The sequence below is a fragment of the Rhinolophus sinicus genome, chromosome 3, assembly GCF_057876585.1.
Source record: "Rhinolophus sinicus isolate RSI-liver-muscle chromosome 3, RSI-T2T, whole genome shotgun sequence".
Taxonomy (NCBI): Eukaryota; Metazoa; Chordata; class Mammalia; order Chiroptera; family Rhinolophidae; genus Rhinolophus; species Rhinolophus sinicus.
Window position 1 is genome coordinate 6,156,826 of NC_142503.1, and position 20,841 is coordinate 6,177,666.

Sequence of the window (20,841 nt, forward strand, 5' to 3'; positions counted from 1 at the left end):
CCAGGCAGGACACAGGATGTGACACCACACCCACCCTCCATGAGAAGAACCTGCAGCTTCAGGGTAAGGAGGGGACTCTTTAAGGTGACAGGGCTAGCCAGGGTCACAGGCAGGACTGGATGCAGCCCACTGCTTCTTCTGAGGAAGGTGACAACTGTCCTGGTTTTAGCCCCAGATGTCCTGCATCCTGGGAAACCTCTCAGTCCCTGAAAACTGGTAGACTGTTTGCCCTCAAATGAGAAGCCCCAAATTTCCCTCTTCTACGGAATGTTCAGAGCTCCATCCTAAGCCAAAACAAGGGAGGAACCCCAATGTTCTTTAAAAATGTGTCATTTGAAAACATATACAAAAACTTCGTGTGTGGAAAACTGTTCTTTTCTGCAAAAATCAAGGCGTGCCTCTGCCAGCACCAATTCCTTGCTAAGTGGCAGACTTGGCCATCTGGTGGGCGGCTGTTTCTGAGTTGAGCAGCACTTGACTTCAAGTCAGAGTGAAATGAAAAGTTATTTCCCCTTCAGGCTGTCATGTTTTCATCCACTTGTTTCCCATAACAACCTCCTCCCAGCCTAAACACGCTTCCTTTCACAAGACTGTCCTCTCTTAGTTGGCAGACACTGGATTTTAAATGAAGCTAATGCTGCCACAGTCACGGGGTAACACGGTTCCATTTATAGACCGCCTTGTGCAGAGGCTTCAGCACCCTCCTGAGATCCCCCGGGGTTGGGGGAGGCTTGGCTGGCTCAGCAGGCCTCCGCCCCTAGATGAAGAGCAGTGGGCCCGTGGGGCCCCTCGCCTGGGGACATCTGGCAATGCTTGGACACTTGGTTGTCACGACTGGGGGTTTGCTCCTGGCATTCAGTAGGTAGTGGCCTATGAAGCACAGGACAGCCCCCAGCACAAGGAATCCAACGTCAGCACTGACAGTGGCTTCAAAGAAAGCACAGCCAAAGCCTGCACCTGTGCCACTTCCTCTGATGAAGAGTCTGTTTCTGAGCATGAAAACAACGTATCTTCCTTTCAGAGGGAGACAGAAGAGAGTACGGATTAATAGCAAAAAATTCCAGTCTTCGGAAAACACCATCTCCTACCCACCCCGGGCAACGGGAAGAGTCAGAACCTAATAAAGACTATTGGCAATGACACTTGTGATGGCAATGATAGCACTGACGACTTTGCAACTCTTGTCTCTGTTACAATTGTACAATGGACTGTGACTAAAAGTGACTGACGTGTAGGGCGCTGTTTTGGGCATTATACTGAACTCTCTTTGGAACACTTCGCGAATTTACTTTGAAAGAACCTATTGATACATCCACACAAAGACTTGTGTCCACATGTTCACAGCAGCATTATTAATAATAAGCAAACAATGGAAACCAAATGCCCATCGGTTGGTGAATGGATAAACAAAACCCAGCCTGGCCATACAACAGAATACTATTTGGCAATAAAAAGGAAGTACTGACAATGCTACAATATGAATGAACCTCAAAAACATTATGCTAAGTGAGCGAAACCAGACAGAAAAGACGGCATATTGTATGATTTGGTTAATACGTAATGTCTTTTTGAAAACAGGGCAAATCTATAGAAATGGCAGGCTAGTGGTTGCCTGGAGCTGGGGGTGGGGCAGCAGTGCCGATTCACTGCAAATGGGCACGTGGAATCTTTTAGTGCAAATGTTCTAACATTGGATTGTTGTCATAATTGCGCAGCTTCGTAAATTTACTAAAAATCATTGAATTGTACATTTAAAGCAGGTGTATGTAAATTACACCTCAATAAAGCTATTACCCAAAAAAAATCTACTGGACTTGATAGGATTTTCCTCTGATATTTGGTTACAGAATGTTATAAAAAGAACACTTACTTGGGGAGGAAAAAAAAAGACATCTATGTAGATGTCTTAAGCCTGATTCTACCCATAATTATCTGCATTACTGAAGGCAAAGCATTGATTAGTTCCTGGACTCAGTTTCCCAAACTGTGAAGTGACTGGTGGCCGCTGAGGTCTTCTCCATCTCCCATGGCGTGAGATTGGGTTAACTGACTACTCACATTTCAACAGGGAACAACAATAGACTACAGCTTAACTCATGGACCTGGGTCATTACGTTAGAATAATCAAATCACGTTTGAAGTTCACTGCGCTTTACAGAATACAAGTGACCGTGCTGACATAAGTCGAGTCCAGGACCACATGGAGAGCTGAGGCAATCTCCCAAACTCCCCTTAGTTCTTAGGAGGGGCTCTCCTTCCAACGACTGTCCCCCAGTCACAGAAGAGGGCGTTTGCCATCAGCCCAGGGGAGGGTTAGGGTGGGAGTTTCTCCTCCAAGCTTCCCGCTTCTCAGGCAAGTACACATCGGCCCAGGGGACTTCCTCTTCCCCTCACAGGTCAGGCCATGGTGCCATTTCACCCACTTGGAACAATGGCCTGGGACATGCAGCATAACTCAGCCCGCACTGCCAGAGGCAGGACAGCTGCCTCACCCTCACCAGCCTCATGGTCCCTGGTGGATGACTGATGAAGCTGAGTAAGCAGGTTCACACTTGGCAAACTCCCACCTCTTCAAGGAGTCGAGGAATACAGCCCCTTAACACTGTTCTGCGCCCATATGCCCAGTAAGGAGATAGGAAATGTCGACACCCTATATTTGGAGACAGCCCCAGGCAGCACTGTTCCTATACCCACCAGTAAACCCCCCAGGTGGGCTGGGACACTAGAGCGTCCACAGGCAGTTGTGCAGGTTGCTGCCTACACAGGACACCCAAGGTGGAGGTGGAGGGCAGAGCTGAAATCATCCCACGCTCTGCTTGCGAAGCTCAGGGCCCCCATGTAGGAGAGTGGCCATGCAGATGAGACCACCTTTTCCTAATTTGAACAGAAACACTGTCTGGGCCCGGGGCAGCCCTGCACAGCACTAGACCACTGTGCCCACAGGCATCAGACTTCCCTGCTCTGTGTCCTCTGGATCCTCAAGAAGGGCTGCCCCTGCCCTCTGCCCACACCCTCTTCTCCAGCACAGACAAGGCCTGATGGCTGAGCAGGGCCCAGACAGCTCCTGGCTGCTCCAGCTCCATCTCAACCTCTTTTCCTCCCACCATTCCACACCCTAATGGCCCCCAAAGACCTTACTTATCCTCAAATACAAAATCCACATGTAAATGCTTTCAAATAAACCAGTGCCTTCATACTGCAGAGGTGACACGGGAGGAGGCCTGCTTGTGACCTGCGGGCGGGTCCCGCTGGGTGCAAGTACTATGCCAGGCCATCGATACATCAGGTTGTGTCATCTGCACAAGGGTCACGCAGGACAGCTCTTACTCTGCCTATTTCACAGATGAGAAAACTGAGGCTCACAAAAGTTAAACAGCCTGCCAAAGCCGCAGCACCCAGGGCAGGGGCCGGCTCTGTGACTCCAGCTCTCTCTTTCATCCCCTGGTACACTCCCTAGAATTCACTTTCCTCTCCCCTTTGACTCAACACCCACCTATGCACCATTCCCTGCTCAGATGATGCCCCACCAATGATGGCCTTCATAATAAACCCACGTAAAAAGGGGTGTCTCCTGCTGAGCATGTGTGCAGTCCCATTGTGGCCCGGATGCTGGTTACTTTTCAGTATGCCTCTTTAAAAAGATTTCAAATGATGCCAAACATGAAATCCTTTCAAGAGAAATTTTGGGAAACCCAATTTTATTTTCCTGGCCCCTAAGTATGATCAGCCAAGAAAGTTCCATATTTCTGAATTTTTCAAACATACATAAATATACTTTCTCAATGCTTAGGTAGAAAAACATCGGTCCTACCTCATATCTCTTTTGGGTTATTAAAAAAAAAAAAATAAGGGGCTACTCTAACTCTAAATATTTTCCAAAATACAGCCACTTCTCTGTCTGAATTCCCACCAATGTCACACACCATGTAAACTATTTAACCAAGTACCAATGTAAATCACATCGCCCATTTGTCTCACACGACAGACCATCTTCCACAGAGAGTCCCCTTCGCAAACGCAGAACTTAGCCAGGCTGCATGGAATCAGGATGAGCTAAGAAGCCAAGACTGGGGGCGTGAGCTGATAAAAGGCAGCCGACGGTTATTATAGAGCACATTGTTTTTTGTTTCTTTTTTCATTCATTTTTTTAAATTTATTGGGGTGACAATTGTTAGTAAAGTTACATAGATTTCAGGTGTACAATTCTGTATTACATCATCTATATATCACATTGTGTGTTCACCACCCAGAGTCAGTTCTCCTTCCATCACCATATATTCGATCCCCCTTACCCTCATCTCCCACCCCCCACCCCCTTACCCTCTGGCAACCACTAAACTATTGTCTGTGTCTGTGAGTTTCTTGTTTTAATGGGCACAACCAACTAAGGAGAGATACACTGCGATCCAGAAATAACTAATTATTTCTTTTACTAAAACAATCCAGCTGAGTCTTTTTACACTATGTTATTTCACGAATCCTTTGAAATAATTTGCAACTCTGTCACTGCATTACTGAATTAGGGGGCATAATTCCCCCAATTAAGCATTTAAGTCAAAGAAGAAAAAAGAAACATCTCACAGCATCTTGTGCATCTTTTGCTAAACTTTAAAGAAACTGAAGACTTGTTCTTGCCAAATGGTGACTGCTAAACCCCGAGGGCTGTCATTGCTTCAAAAGAGCTAACAGATGTTTGTTCTCAAGCACATTTTCCTCTCGGTGGCATTTTGAGGATACTATAAACTTCCTGACACAGTATTTCAGTGAAAACTTTTTTTAAGTTATTTTGTTATCATAAAAAAAAATCCAACAAGCATTTTGGAATAATGTTGGCCTTTATGAAACAACAGATGTGATTTAGCAACATAGGGAAAAGGTAGAAACTGCAAAGTAAGTGTATTCACACACAGACTTGGCCGTGACCCTCAGAACAAGCTTGCTTCCTCTTTTGGCTAGCCTTCTGACTATTCCTAATATAGACCAGAAATTCTGAACCTGGGGTGATTTTGTCCCCAAAGGGAAATTCAGCAATGGCTGAAGATAGTTTGGGTTGTCACAACTCGGGGTGCTACTGGCATCTATCAAGTAGAGGCCAGGGATGCTGCTCAACACCTTGCAGTGCACGGCACAGCCCCCCAACAGAATTATCCAGCCCCCAATGCCAGCAAGGTCAAGGTCGAGAGACCTTGGTCTAAACAGGAGATCATTTTATTTGGGTTCATCAGGTCATTGTGAATGAGACATGGTTACACAATGCCCCTGTCATGCGGGTGTGCTCCCTAATACAGGGAGCACGGTACTGGGGACTCTATCTCGACAAGGACAAAGGGGAGAAGTGTACTTGACATACTCAAGGGCTAAGGAAGGGCTTCCTAGAGGATGTAGGGCTGCGATGGAAGATGAGTAAGGACTGGCCAAACTAAGGAGAGGGGGAAGGGCAAACAGGTGCGTGGGCACCTCCAGGCAGCTCTGCCTTACCAGGTGGAGAGCAGGCGAAGGAACAGCCAGCTCCTGCCAGTCCTTAAGTGGATGCCAAGCTTGGGCTTTGTCTGGTGGGCCATGGTCATGAGGGCCATGAGGGTCAATATTCTGATGCCTGGGCGGATAATGACTATAAGAAGGAAGGTTGATGATAAGGAAACCAGATCTGAGGTTATTCTGGGGGAGAAAGAGGGCACAGGTGGTGGGTATGGAGAAAATAGATCAGAAGCAAGAATTTGCATGTAGGAAGTAAAGAAAAGGAAGGTTCTAAAATGACTTTCAATATTCAGGCTTAGATGACTGGTGCTCCCTCTGGTTGACCCCTCAAACTTCCTAGCTTCTAGGTCCTTTGACCTTCTCACCTCCAGTATCCTTTCTGCCTTTCACCTCGGCCACCTGCCCAACAGTCATGCCTTCTCATGCCCAGCAATTTCAGTCAGACCTCGATGACAACCATCTACTCTTTGACTTCCTCCTGCTCTGCTGCTAGAATATTTGCTCAGCACTTTTGATGCACCGAAACATCCTGTCCTTCTCATTCCACCTGCTTCTCACTAGCCATTGACTCTGCACTTCTCACGTTTCAGCCGGTGTAGCTTAGAGTCCTTCATCCACTAGTAGAAACCGCCCCTTTGATCACACGCTCAGTGCTTTCCACTTCTCTTCTTTAATTATCATGCCTAGCAAGACCTTCAGCCTTACCCAGAATCTCTCCGTATTCCATCTGACACTGCCATGTGATCTACAATTGCCTCAAAATAAAAAGTTTTAATTGAAAAACACACACCTTCTGAGACGTCATCAAAATGGCAGCATGAGGTGAGACTCTGTAAAGCTCCCCTAGAATTTACAACTAATCTAACAACAATAACTCCACAAAGGACTCCCTGCACAGCAGACAGGCAAGATGAAGAGGCCCACTACTGAATTCACCTAAACGTGGGCGAATCGCGCGAGGGGGCAGGAGGGAAAGGAGAAGTGCGGAGACGGAGCCCCGCAGGAGCAGGACGCAGACCTAGCTCAGTGCTCTGAGCTTGCTGCTTCCCGGAACTACCGCAGCTGCGGGAGAGGGAAGAGCTCGGACTGCTAGGGCTCCGCTTATAGCCCACAGGGCTGAGGGGACAGCATATAACACGGCTGAACCCAACGCTCACGGCAGAGACCTCGGAGAAAAGACTGAGGGAAGAAGGCTGAAAACGGTGGTTTAAGCCCTCACTGCCGAGCAGAGAACGAAAGCCTTAGGCACTGAGACTAGCCACCCCCTCCTTACCCTCCCAGAGCTCACCCCACCCCCTCCTGCCCAGTGCTAGAAGCGGAACAGTAGCAGTGTCAGATCAAAAGAACAGAATATTTGCTGTTCTGAGAACTGTGGACCGCAGACACAGATTCGCAGCCCAACTAGTTCTGGAAAAGGGGAGGGAGCCGTGGAAGTAGGACTGGCTGTGGTGGTGGGCACTGCCATTGCTCTGGGCCACCTCTCACAACTCACACCACCCCTGGCCCCACCTATCTGGGCAGATCCCTGCAGGAGTAAACAGAACTGCTGAACCATAAGGGCTCTGAATCTGGTGCAGGAAGAGCTACGGAACTTCAAAAGCTCTCCGCATACCCACACGGACACTGCACCCTGTGACCGGGGCAAACAATTAACAGAGGAGAAGCCTGTCTCCCAGGGAATCCCCCCATTGTGTGACAAGCTGGAATAGTGCAGAGAAAACATAGCACTACAGTGTGAGAGAGAATAAAAAGGCTGCAGTCGTAAAGAAAATAAAACATTCTACCAACAAGTACTGGAAAACGAAAGAAAGACCTCTTCCTATCAACCTGTTGCAGAATCCACTCCTGTAGATGTCTAGGAAGAGAAATAATAAATCAGTAATTGCCATGAATAACCAAGGCAACAAGACAGCTCACAAAGAAAGTGAAAAGTCTCCAGAAAAGGAACTTAAGATATGGAAATATATGACTTAAATGACAGAGAATTCAAGATTGCAGTTCTGAAAAAACTCAACAAGATGCAAGTAAACACAGAAAGGCAGCTTAATGAATTCAGAAACACAATCAAAGAACAACATGAGCATTTTACGAAAGAGTTTGAAATTTTGAAAAAGAACCAAATAGAATTTCTGGAGATTAAGAACTCAATAGAAGAAATTAAGAATGAAATAACCAGTTTAGGTAGTAGAGTTGACCAGATGGAAGACAGAATCAGTGACATCGAAGATAGAAACCTGAAAATTACACAGATGGAAGAAGAAAGAGACTTGAGACTTAAAAGAAATGAAAGAACTCTACAAGAACTTTCTGACTCCATCAGAAAGAGCAATATAAGAATAATGGACATACCAGAAGGAGAAGAGAGAAGGGAACAGAGAATATATTCAAACAAATTGTTGATGAGAACTTCCCAAACTTGTGGACAGAACTAGATCCTCGAATCCAAGAAGCAAATAGAATACCTATATACCTCAAATCCAACAGGCCTTCTCCAAGGCACATTGTATTGAAGCTGTCTAAAATCAACGACAAAAAAAGAATCCTCAAGGCAGCCAGGGAAAAGAAGACGGTAACCTACAAAGGAAAGCCCATTAGATTATCATCAGATTTTTCAGCAGAAACACTACAAGCCAGGAGGGAGTGGAACCAAATATTCAAACTATTGAAAGAGAGAAATTATGAGCCAAGAATAATATATCCAGCATAGATATCCTTTAGATATGAAGGAGAAATAAAGACCTTTCCAGACATACAGAAGCTGAGGGAATTTTCTAATACATGACCTGCAGTACAAGAAATACTAAAGGGGGCTATTTGACCACCATCAACAGGGACAATTTGTGGCAACCAAAACATAAAAAGGGGGAGAGTAAAGGCCTGAACTGGAATATGGGAATGGAGAAAGTAAGTGTGCTGAAGAAAATGGAATACTCTAAATATCAAACTTTTTTTTACATAAACTTAAGGGTAACCACTCAAAAAACTTCCAGAACTGAAATATATACTGTAATAAAAGAAGAAACAGAGAGAAACATCATAGAATACCACCACACAGAAATAATAGACAACAACAAAAAGGCAAAGAAACAATGGAGACACAGCCTTACCAGAAAACTGAAGATAGAATGACAGGAAATCCTCACATATCAATAATCACCCTAAACGTAAATGGACTGAACTCACCAATAAAAAGGCACAGAGTAGCAGATTGGATCAAAAAACTAAACCCAACCATATGCTGTATCCAGAGACACATCTCAGCTACAGGGACACGCATAGACTCAAAGTGAAAGGGTGGAAATTGACACTCCAAGCAAATGGTACCCAGAGAAAATCAGGTGTAGCCATAATGGTATCAGATGAAACAGACTTCAGTGTGAAAAAGGTAACAAGAGACAAAAATGGACATTTCATAATGGTAAAGGGGACTAGACAACAAGAAGACATAACAGTCATCAAAATTTATGCCCCCAAACAGGGAGCACTGAAATATACCAAGCAACTGCTAACAGAACTAAAGGGAGAAATTGACCAAAACACAATTACACTAGGGGACTTAAATACATCATTGACAGCTATGTATGGATCATCCAAACAGAAAATAGGTAACGAAATAGCAGCCCTAAATGACACATTAGATGAAATGGACATAATTGACATATATAGAGCACTTCATCCTAAAACATCAGACTATACATTCTTTTCTAGTGTACATGGAACATTCTCAATGATAGACCATATATTGGGACATAAAATCAGCTTTAGCAAATTTCAGAAGATTGAAATCATACCAAGCATATTCCCTGATCACAAGGCTTTGAAATTGGATATCAACTGCAAAAAGAAAGCAGGAAAAAACACAAATACATGGAGATTAAACAACATACTTTTAAAGAACGACTGGGTCAAAGAAGAAATTAGAGGAGAGATCAAAAGATACATAGAAACAAATGACAATGAAAATATATCCTACCAAAATTTTTGGGATGCAGCGAAAGCAGTTTTCAGAGGGAAATTTATATCATTACAGGCCTATCTTGAGAAACAAGAAAACTCCCAAATAAATAACCTCATGTTACACCTTAAAGAACTAGAAAGAGAAGAACAAGTGAAACCCAAGGTCGGCAGAAGAAAGGAAATAACAAAAATCAGAGCAGAACTAAATGAAATAGAGAACAAAAAGACAATAGAAAAAATTAATGTGACAAACAGCAGGTTCTTTTGAAAGGTTAACAAAATTGACAAACCCTTGGCTAGACTCACTAAGATAAAAAGAGAGAAGACACTAATTAACAAAATCAGAAACGAAAAAGGGGAAGTCATCACGGACACCACAGAAATACAAAGGATCATCCAAGAATACTATGAAGGACTATATGCCACCAAATTCAATAACCTAGAAGAAATGGACAAGTTCTTGAAACATATAGCCTTCCTAGGCTGAACCATGAAGAACTGGAAAATCTAAACAGACCGATCACCAGTAACGAAATTGAATCGGTCATCCAAAACCTTCCCAAAAGCAAAAGTCTGGGACCAGATGGCTTCACTAGTGAATTCCACCAAACCTTCAAAGAGGATCTAATACCAATCCTGCTCAAACTCTTCCAAAAAATTGAAGAAGAGATAGTACTCCCTAACTCATTTTATGAGGCCAACATTACCCTGATACAAAAACCTGGTAAGGACAACACAAAAAAAGAAACCTACAGACCAATATCTCTGAGGAATACAGAAGCAAAAATACTAAACAAAATTCTAGCAAATCGAATACAACAATGCATTAAAAAAATTATTCATCACGTACAAGTGGGGTTCATGCCCATCACACAAGGATGGTTCAACATCCGCAAATCCATCAATGAGGTATGTCACATAAACAAAATAAAGGACAAAAATCATATGATTATATCAATTGATGCAGAAAAAGCATTTGACAAGATACAACATCCATTTATGATTAAAACACTTAATAAAATAGGTATAGAAGGAAAATACCTTAACATAATAAAGGCCATATATGACAAACCCTCAGCTAATCTCATAATTAATGGTGAAAAACTGAAGCCCTTTGCTCTACATTCAGGAACACGACAGGGCTGTCCCCTATCACCCTCTGCTTTTCAACATAGTGTTGGAAGTCCTTGCCAGAGCAATCAGGCAAGAGAAAGAAATAAAAGCCATCCAAATTGGGAATGAGGAAGTTAAATTATCACTCTTTGCAGATGACATGATGCTATATATAGAAAACCGTAAAGACTCCACCAAAAAGCTATTAGAAACAATCAACGAATACAGTAAAGTTGCTGGCTACAAAATCAATGTACAAAAGTCCATTGCATTCCTATACACTAACAATGAAATCTCAGAAAAAGAAATACAAAAAACAATTCCTTTTGCAATTGCAGCAAAAAGAATAAAATACCTAGGAATAAATTTAACCAGGGATGTGAAGGACCTATATGCTGAAAACTATAAGACATTTTTGAAAGAAATTGAAGAAGACACAAAGAAATGGAAAGATATTCCCTGTTCATGGATTGGAAGACTCAACATAGCTAAAATGGCCATATAACCCAAAGCAATATCAGATTTAATGCAATCCCCATCAAAATCCCAATGGCATTTTTTAAAGAAACAGAACAAAAAAATCATCAGATTTGTTTGGAACCAAAAAAGACCCCGAATAGCCAAAGCAATCTTAAGAATAAAGAACAATACTGGAGGTATCACACTCCCTGACTTTAGCTTGTACTACAGGGCTACAATAATCAAAACAGCATGGTATTGACAGAAAAACAGACACATAGACCAACAGAATAGAATTGAGAACCCAGAAATAAAACCACATAAATATGGACAGATAATTTTTGACAAAGAAGCTAAAAACATACAATGGAGGAAAGACAGCCTCTTCAATAAATGGTGCTGGGAGAATTGGATAGCCATGTGCAAAAGAATGAAACTGGACTGCTATCTGTCACCATGTACCAAAATTAATTCAAAATGAATCAAAGACCCAAGCATAAGACCTGACACAATAAACTGCATAGAAGAAAACATAGGTACTAAACTTATGGACCTTGGGTTCAAAGAGCATTTTATGAATTTGACTCCAAAGACAATGGAAGTAAAAGATAAAATAAACGAATGGGACTATATGAAACTTAATATCTTCTGCACAGCAAAAGAAACCATTGACAAAATAAAGAGGCAACCAACCGAATGGGAGAAGATTTTTGCAAACAGTGCCTCCGATAAGGAGCTCATATCCAAAATATACAAGGAACTCATGCAACTCAACAACAAAAAAACAAACAACCCAATTGAAAAATGGGCAGACGACCTGAAGAGACATTTCTCCAAAGAGGACATACAAATGGCACATAGACATATGAAAAAATGCTCAACATCACTAATCATCAGAAAAATGCAAATAAAAACCACAATGAGATATCACCTCACCCCAGTCAGAATGGCTATCATCAACAAGACAAATAGTAACAAGTGTTGGAGAGGCTGTGGAGAAAAAGGAACCCTCATACACTGTTGGTGGGAATGCAGACTGGTGCAGCCGTTATGGAAGGCAGTGTGGAGGTTCCTCAAAAAATTATGAATAGAATTACCATATGACCCAGCAATCCCTCTCCTGGGTATCTACCCAAAAAATCTGAAAACATTTATACATAAAGACACGTGTGCTCCAATGTGCACTGCAGCTTTGTTTACGGTGGCCAAGGCATGGAAACAACCAAAATGTCCTTCGATAGATGAATGGATAAAGAAGTCGTGGTATATATACACAATGGAATACTATTCAGCGGTAAGAAAAGATGATATAGGAACATTCGTGACAACATGGATGGATCTTGAGAGTGTAATGCTGAGCGAAATAAGTCAGACAGAAAAAGCAGAGAACCATGTGATTTCACTGATATGTGGTATATAAACCAAAACCAACAAAAGAACAAGACAAACAAATGAGAAACAGAAACTCATAGACATAGACAATAGTTTAGTGGTTACCGGAGGGTAAGGGGGTGGAGGGTGGGAGATGAGGGTAAGGGGGATCAAATATATGGTGATGGAAGGAGAACTGCCTCTGTGTGGTGAACACACAATGGGATTTATAGATGATGTAACACAGAATTGTACACCTGAAATCTGTATAATTTCACTAACAATTGTCACCCCAATAAATTAATTAATTAATTAATTAATTAATTAATTAATTAATTAAAACACTCGCCTTAATCCTAGATGATGCCAACTAGCTGGGATGTCTACAAGTGAGTAACTTAAGTACTGGACACACAATCAAGCTGATTCATGGTCACAGCCCTTACATGCAACTTCACCTACTCATCCTTTCCCTCTCCTTCACTCATCCACATATTTTTTTTCAATTATGGTTGACATTCAGTATTATTTTATATTAGTTTCAAGTGCACAGGGTAGTGATTAGACATTTATGTAATTTGTGAAGCTATTGCCCCCTCCTGGCACTATACATATTTATTCCAATATTATTGATAAATCTAGTACCCACCTGGCACTATACATAGTTATTCTAATATCATTGACTATATTCCCTGTGCTGTTCTCTAAATCCCCATGACCATCTTGTAACTTCTGAATCCTTTCATCTTTTTCACCCAATCCTGCATCCTCCCTCCCATCTGGTAACCACCAGTTTGTTCTCTGTCTATGAGTCTGTTTCTGTTTTGTTTTTTGTTTGTTTTGTTTATTTCACTTAGCATAATACCCTCTATCCATCCATGTTGTTGCAAATGGTAAGGTTTCATTTCTTAGCATTATAATCTCAAGATCCCTCAATGTCCTGAATCATTTTGACTTTGGGGAAGAACCAGAAGTCACACAGAGACAAGTCCAGTGAATAAGGTGGATGAGGACACACCTTAATGTTTTTATTTGACAGAAATTTCCATACCAGAAGTGATGTGTGACACAGCATTGTTGTGATGGAGGATGCTTTATGGTACACTTTAAAACACACCTTCTCTAAACCATAGCTCACACCAAACCAGTTGAAACTTGTCACACACTGTTACTAAGGTTGGACACGCTGCTTCCCATATTGAAAATCCCTGCCTTTCCACTGGATGGCACTTGGCAGCAGCATTCATCATATTTTTGGATCACAACAGAAAGGCTCCATGTCACACATTGCTTCTGGTATGGCAATTTCTGTCAAATAAAAACGTTACGATGTGTCTTCATCCACTTTATTCTGGCACCATGTGAGTTCTGGCTCTTTCCCAAAGTCAAAATGATAGTGAAAGGTAAATGTTTTGAACAGATTCAGGACATCGAGGCAGCCACGACAACGCAACTAAAGACACTCACAAAAGAGGACCTCCACAACTGCTTCAGAAAGTGGCAAGAATGGTGGGATACGCGAGGGGGGAGTATTTGAGTGGAGTTAGTGGTAATGTGTCTTCTACTGTAATAAATTTTTTAAAATTTAAACATTCACTGTAATTTTTTAACACATCTCTTATATATGCACCACTTCTTTACCCAAACGTCTGTATCCAATTGATGAGCATTTCTGTGTTGCTTCCCTATCTTGGCTATCAAAAATCATATTGCAGTGAACATAGGGTGCCTATATCTTTTCAAATTCATGTTTTAGATTTCTTCAGATAAATATCCAGAAATGGAAATGCTGGGTCATAGGTAGTTCTATTTTTAAGTTTTTGAGGAATCTTCATACTGTTTTCCATAGTGGCTACACCAATTTGCAGTTCTACCCTTTTCACCAAATCCTCACCAACATTTGTTGTTTCCTGATTTATTGACAATAGCTATTATGACAGGAGTGAGTTGGTATCTCATTGTGGCTTTCATTTGCATTTCTCTGATGACTAGTAGCGTTGTGCATCTTTTCATGTCTATTGGCCATCTGTATGTCCTCTTTGGAGAAATGCCTATTTCCTCTGCCTGTTTTTTAATTGGATTTTTTTTTTTTTTTTTTTTTTGGTGTGAAGTTGTAAGAGTTCTTTATAAATTTTGGATATTATTCCCTTATCAGATGTATCATCGGCAAATATCTTCTGCCATTCAGTAGATTGTCTATTTGTTTTGTTGATGATTTCCTTTGCTGTCCAAAAGCTTTTTAGTTTGATGTAGTCCCATTTGTTTTTTTCTTCTATTTCCCTTGACCAAGGAGATATACCAGAGAGAATATTACCAAGGGCAATGTCAGAGAATTTTTTGCCTGTTTTCTTCTAGGAGTTTTATGGTTTGGGGTCTTACATTTCACCCAAGCATTTTTATTACTGATTTGCACGTGTGTGAAACACATGTACACTAGTCTCTGGAACAGGACAAGCCCACTTTCTCTTTTAGCATACATGCTGGAGGAAGCTATAGCCCACTCAGTCTTCAAAGGATCCCAACCTGTCTTCTGCTTCCACCATTCAAGGACAATTCTCTCAACAAAGTCATCAAAGTCTTCATGTGCCAAGGCCAACAGAAGTGAATGAAATATTACTTGGCCTCTCATTAGCGTTTGACATTCCCTTCTCTGAAAACACTCTGTTTTCCTGGCTGCTGTTGACTCTTCTGTAACAGGATATGAAAATTTCAACCTAAATAAACATGGAAACTTAACCATTCTGGGGTTTTTTCTGATTGTCTTGTGCTACATAAAAGGGATGAAATAGGAATGCTTCCCCTTACTTCCTGGGAAGTTGGAAGTCTAGGCTTCCCTGTCCTACATGGAAAGGCAAACCATACGTTCACTTCTCTGGTTTTGAATTTAACAGGCCATGAAGAAGAAAGCAGGCTTTGGAGTGTTGGGGTTTAAAGAAGGTGTGGAGTGAAGGGCACAAGTAACCCGTGGGAGGGTATGAAAGCAGTGGAGAGATTGCTACCTGGTGGGACCCACGGAAGGCAGGAGCTGGGGGCTGGGAAACTGCTGAGACGGGAGAAGACGTGTAACCCAGGAAGCAATGGGAGAATGGACGATCAGAGGACCACAACAAGGAGCAGTATTTGAGTGCCCAGGGGTTCCTTGCCTGATCGTCATCCAGCCGTCTCTCTACAGAGCACTTTCCACTCTCTGCACATAGATGGCTTCCCTTCGTCCATACCCACACCAGAGTTCCTCTCTGTCAATACCAGCACCTTCCCCGCTGACTCACCAGCAAGCAGGTCCCAGTCATGCCCCAAGACTGTGTCTGGTTCTCATGCCATGACTCCACGTGGATGTTCCTTTAATATCTAAAAGGGCCCACATCTAAGCTCAACAAGTGGAGTCAGGTCATGAAATGGGTGTCGTCTACCCACTGAACTTTATGGGGAGGAGTGACAAAATATACCGGACTGCCAAAAATAACGTATACTAGTGGACACTTTGGTCAGCATTGCTCAAGCAGTAGCCGCCGTAATCAGAAGTGTCTGGACGCTGATGGTAACCATTTTGAGCACCTCTTGTAATTGCAGAAGTCAAACATTTCTTGTAGTCATCTTTTGCTATCAGTAGATATTGAGTATTACAATGTTAATACAATTTTCCCTTCTTAAAATGCGTATACATTTTTTTGGCACCCTCTGTATAAGCTCGAGAAGCACAAGTTAGGAGAGTTGTTAGTAACCCTCTTTTAGTACCTTCTCTTGCTCTTCCTTTAAGATGACTGAGTGCTTTTTTCTCCATCTCCTTTGCTGGCTATTCCCCTTCATTGGACCCCTAAATGATGAGTCCCTTAAGACTCACTCCTTTTTAGTTTTTTTTTATACCTATATACCTCTGCACTCCAGGTTTAGACATCCAAGTACTTACTTGATGTCCACACTTGCATGTCTCAGAGACATCTCAAACTTAACATGTCCAAGGTTATAGGGCCTCCATGACTTGTTCCTGCCTCTCTCTCCAACCAAACATCAAGCTGTCCTCCCTCTCAACCTTCCAACACAACAGCCTCTTGGGCCCTGCTACAGTTCATAAATACGGCACACCCTTTCCCATCACAGAGACTGTGCACACAAGATTGCTTTGGCCCAGAACTTCTCTTACTCCACATTACCTGCTCCTTTTGTAATTATTTGAACTGCCATCTCCTCAGAAGTCCTTTCTCTGCCACTCTGTATCTAAAATAGATCTCCTGTCATTTTCTATGAGTACACCCTCCATATATGAGTATCAATCACCATGTGCATTTATCTGTATTGTCCTTCACCCCCTGCTAACCCATGAATTTCATGAGGGCAATGACTATACTACATTCCCAGCACCTGGAATACTGCCTGATCAATAAAAAATGTCTCACAAATATTCACTGAATGAGTAGCTGTTGGGGAGTGTGTAATAGCTAAGATGGATATACAGGAGGAGAAGAAGTTGGAGACGTGAAGGGAGGCCAGTAAGATGATAAATTTCATTTCAGATGTTTGAGCTTGGGGAGACTACATGACAAATTAATGGATCAATCCAGGAGATGATTAGACACATGAGTGTGAAGGTAAGGGAGGTCAGCAATAAAGACGTAAGTAGGAAGTCATCAGAACTACGGCTAAAACCATAAACAAGGATGAGATGGCCAAGGCAAAGTCAGTAGAGAAAGACTAGGGAGCCAAGAACAGAATCCCATAGAAAACTACCAAGCGGCCCCTGTCACTCAGTCACCACCGTGCCCACAGCTTCCACCACGTCCTCCTGCCCAAACTACTCTGCCTTGTCTAGCATGTGGGTCAGGAACTTTAAAATGGAAGAAACGTGGCGGAAATCACAATGGAGGCCCTCTATGCGGTCTCTGCCCCATACTTTCCCTTGACCCTGAAGCATTCCAGCAGAATTTGGCTGAGCCTTTGGGGTGTCTAAATACACACCTCAATGAGAACTGAGGGTGCAGAGTGAGATCAACCCCTACAGGTAACTAAGCCACTTGAAACTGTGAGTCTGACAACAAAAAACTGTGGGAACCCCTTAGTTTATTAGTCACTATGTTTATGCAAGGAATGAATGGTGACCAAAACAAACCTGGTCACTGCCCTGCAGAAAAGGGGACCGTGTGGACAGTGGCTGGTTTGCAGAAACTGCTTTGCAGTGAATTTCTTTCTCCTCCATTTTAGCTGCGCATATGGCTGCCCAGACAGAAACATTTCTTTGCTTCCCTTGCAGTTTGGTGTGGACCTGGACTGAGCTTCAGCAAGGGATGTGAGCAGAAGTGAGGAATACCATGTGGGCTGAATTGGGTCACCCACAAAATGGACATGTGGAAGTTCTAATCCTCAGTACCTCGGATGTGTACTTGCTTGGACATAGGGTCTTCATGGAGGCAATCAAGTGAAAAATGAGCTCATCAGTGTAGCCCCTTATCCAATATGACTGGTGTCTTATGAAAAGAAGAAACTTGGACACTGAGAGGTGCACAGAGGGAAAATGATGTGAAGAGATTTGTAGCAAAAGACAACATCCAGAAGCCAAGAAAACAGGTCTGAACAGATTCTTCCCGAACAACCCCAAACAGGAAACAACCGTACCAACACCTTGATTTTGGACTTCTGTCTTTCAGAGCTATAAGAAAATATATAGATGAGATCTCTGCAGTTCAAATCACCTAGTGTGGTACTTTGTTACAGCAGCCATAGCAAACTAATACAGATACCACTTCCAAGTCATGGCCCTAGAAAGGAGTGTGGGTGAACTTCCCAGCCCATTTCCCATCCTGCTGGCCTGGGATGCCTAGATCCAGAAGCATCTTTGATCCAGAGGTAGGAGCCACGTATTGATTTGGCAGAGCCATGCCATTGCTAATAGAGCCCATCAACTGCTTCCCTCTGGACTTCACAGAAGAGAGTATCTTTTCTAAGCCACTGTGTTTGAGTTTGTTCATTACAGTAGCTTAACCTGGATCCTAACTGATGCATCACGCATACAGGCCAGGGCTAGCTGTAAACAGACTCATAAGTGGCTTACAAAATTTTGAAAATGAATTACACTGGACCTCTCATTATTATTGCACAGTGTGTTCATAGAATTTAAAGGGCATCCTGTCGTATCCATCTCTACTTAATAAACCTCCAATTTAGTTGAGGACATCAATTCTAACTCATTGGCGTTCTCACTGTCAACATCTCTTCTCTTTCCATTTGCAGACCACTCAAAACATCTCTCCAAGATTTTTCCTTCTTATCTCCTAAACCACAATACTCTCTTCATTGCACTGCAATCTGGTTCTAAAGTTCAAAATGCTTTCTGGAAGACAAGCCCGCCACAGCACTGTTCTTTTCAACCCAGGCACAACTGAATGTGACTCAGCCATCATCGTTACAGGTAAAGCACTTTCCCCAAACCCTCATTTACTGTGCTCTGGTGTCTTTTGCTTTAGAGTAAAATTCCTTTGAAATTAAAGGGACTTCTTCCTGGGATAGAATTCAGACAATGAGATTTAACTAGACAATTCTGGCCTTTTTTTAATGTCGACATTAAAATGCAGATTCATGGTTAATTGATACCTATATGCCTGACTTTTTCTTAAATAGAAGTAAAAGAAAGAAGGCTATCTATATATCACAAAATGCTAATTAAATTTTATCTTACTTCAAGGAAACGCCACAGCAAGAATTTTCTCTTATCTAAACTGGAATATCTTACATGACAATTTTGAACATCAAACACAAGTTGCTTCGGGGGTTTTCATTATGATCCATTCTACTGTTCCTGAGCCTTTTTCTCATGCAGATATCCTATGAAAGTTCAAATAGGGGATCTGTTCTACATTCCAGATAAAAATTAAAAATCACTGAAGCATTTGTCTACAAATGCAAATGAATCAGTTAGTCCTACATGCTTTTTTACTCTAGAATGAAAGGCAATGTGAATACATTTGAATCATTCAGCAATGACATAACTTACCTTCTCTGTGATATATTTGCACTTGCAAAATTTTAGTGGCTCAATGGACTAAGCAGAAGATAAAATAGGGAAAAATTCTATTTCTTTCCCTGGCTCTGTCATAGAAAGTGTGTATGACCTTGGGAAAAGAAAAATCTTTTTCTGACTTTGCTTCCTCATTTGCAAAACAGGGAAAGCAATGTCCCACTAATTTACTAATAAATTATCTCATTACTGAGTGTAAATACTGCCATTGTTTAGCATTTATTTCTGCAATCTGTCAGGACATTTTGAAATTTCTGCATGAAGTATACAACTTAACGCAGTCTTTCTCTTCTCCCTCTCACATGGCGTGTTGGAGGAGAGGAGGCAGAATGGTGAACACATGGGTAATGTACATGAAATGTGATTTAATTTATTTCCGAATGGATACAAAGAAATGTAACTAAGCTTCCCTAAAACCTTCTAAATAAAGAATGGAGAAGTGCATCAGATTCCTTGACCCTGGAGACAAGGGTATTTGGGGTAACCACCAGAAAAGGAATGCAGTGCAGTCCAAAGAGAGGATGAAGGAAAGTATACGATACGTGGAAGAATGGATCTGATGCTCGTCAGCGCCAGGAAACAAGTTCCACATCCGATACCAGGGGCTCAGATTGCCAATTGGTGTAAGTCAACTCTCATATTCTCTCTCTCGCTCTCTCTCGCTCGCTCTCTCTCTCATGCATGTACAATTAAATATACATACAGCCTATGCTTTTAAGAGTGAAGAGCCAAGACGTCAAAAAGGAAAGAGAAAGGTCTGCGTACCTAGAAAAGATTTCCATCTGCTGCATGAGCACACTACCAAGAATAGCAGAGGACCCACAGCAAGTAATACCGTGTTTTCCTGAAAATAAGGCCTAGCCGGACCATCAGCTCTAATGCATCTTTTGAAGCAAAAATTAATATAAAACCCAGTCTTATTTTACTATAAGACCCAGTTTTATATAAAACTGGTCTTATATTAATTTTTGCTCCAAAAGACGCATTAGAGCTGATGGCCCGGCTAGGTCTTATTTTCAGGGGGAAAAGTAGTCACTCAAGAAGACTGTGGTATTCATTGAGTAAACTCTAGTCCCTGCCCCAATTCTAAAAAAAACGGGGGAGGGGAACCTTAGTAAATCAAAGACAACCATAAACATAGATAATTAACATTGCCCATGTATTTTTAGTTTATTGTCAGGTTATGTTTACCAACTAGCTAGTAAACTCCACAAAATGAACAAGCTTTGTATTTGTCCCCAAATTGTTCACCTTTGAGGAAACTCACGCTAAAGCAAACTATATTTATTTCTTAATTCAACAGCCTTTGAAATTACCCATATGGGAAATGGTCACCTTGCTGGGGTCATGAATGTTCCTGAAATATACTTATCATAGAAACGGGCTTTTTTATCCTTTTTTAAATATATGTGCATGTTCCAACTAATCAACAGCCTGGGCACAGAGAGGCTTTCCAC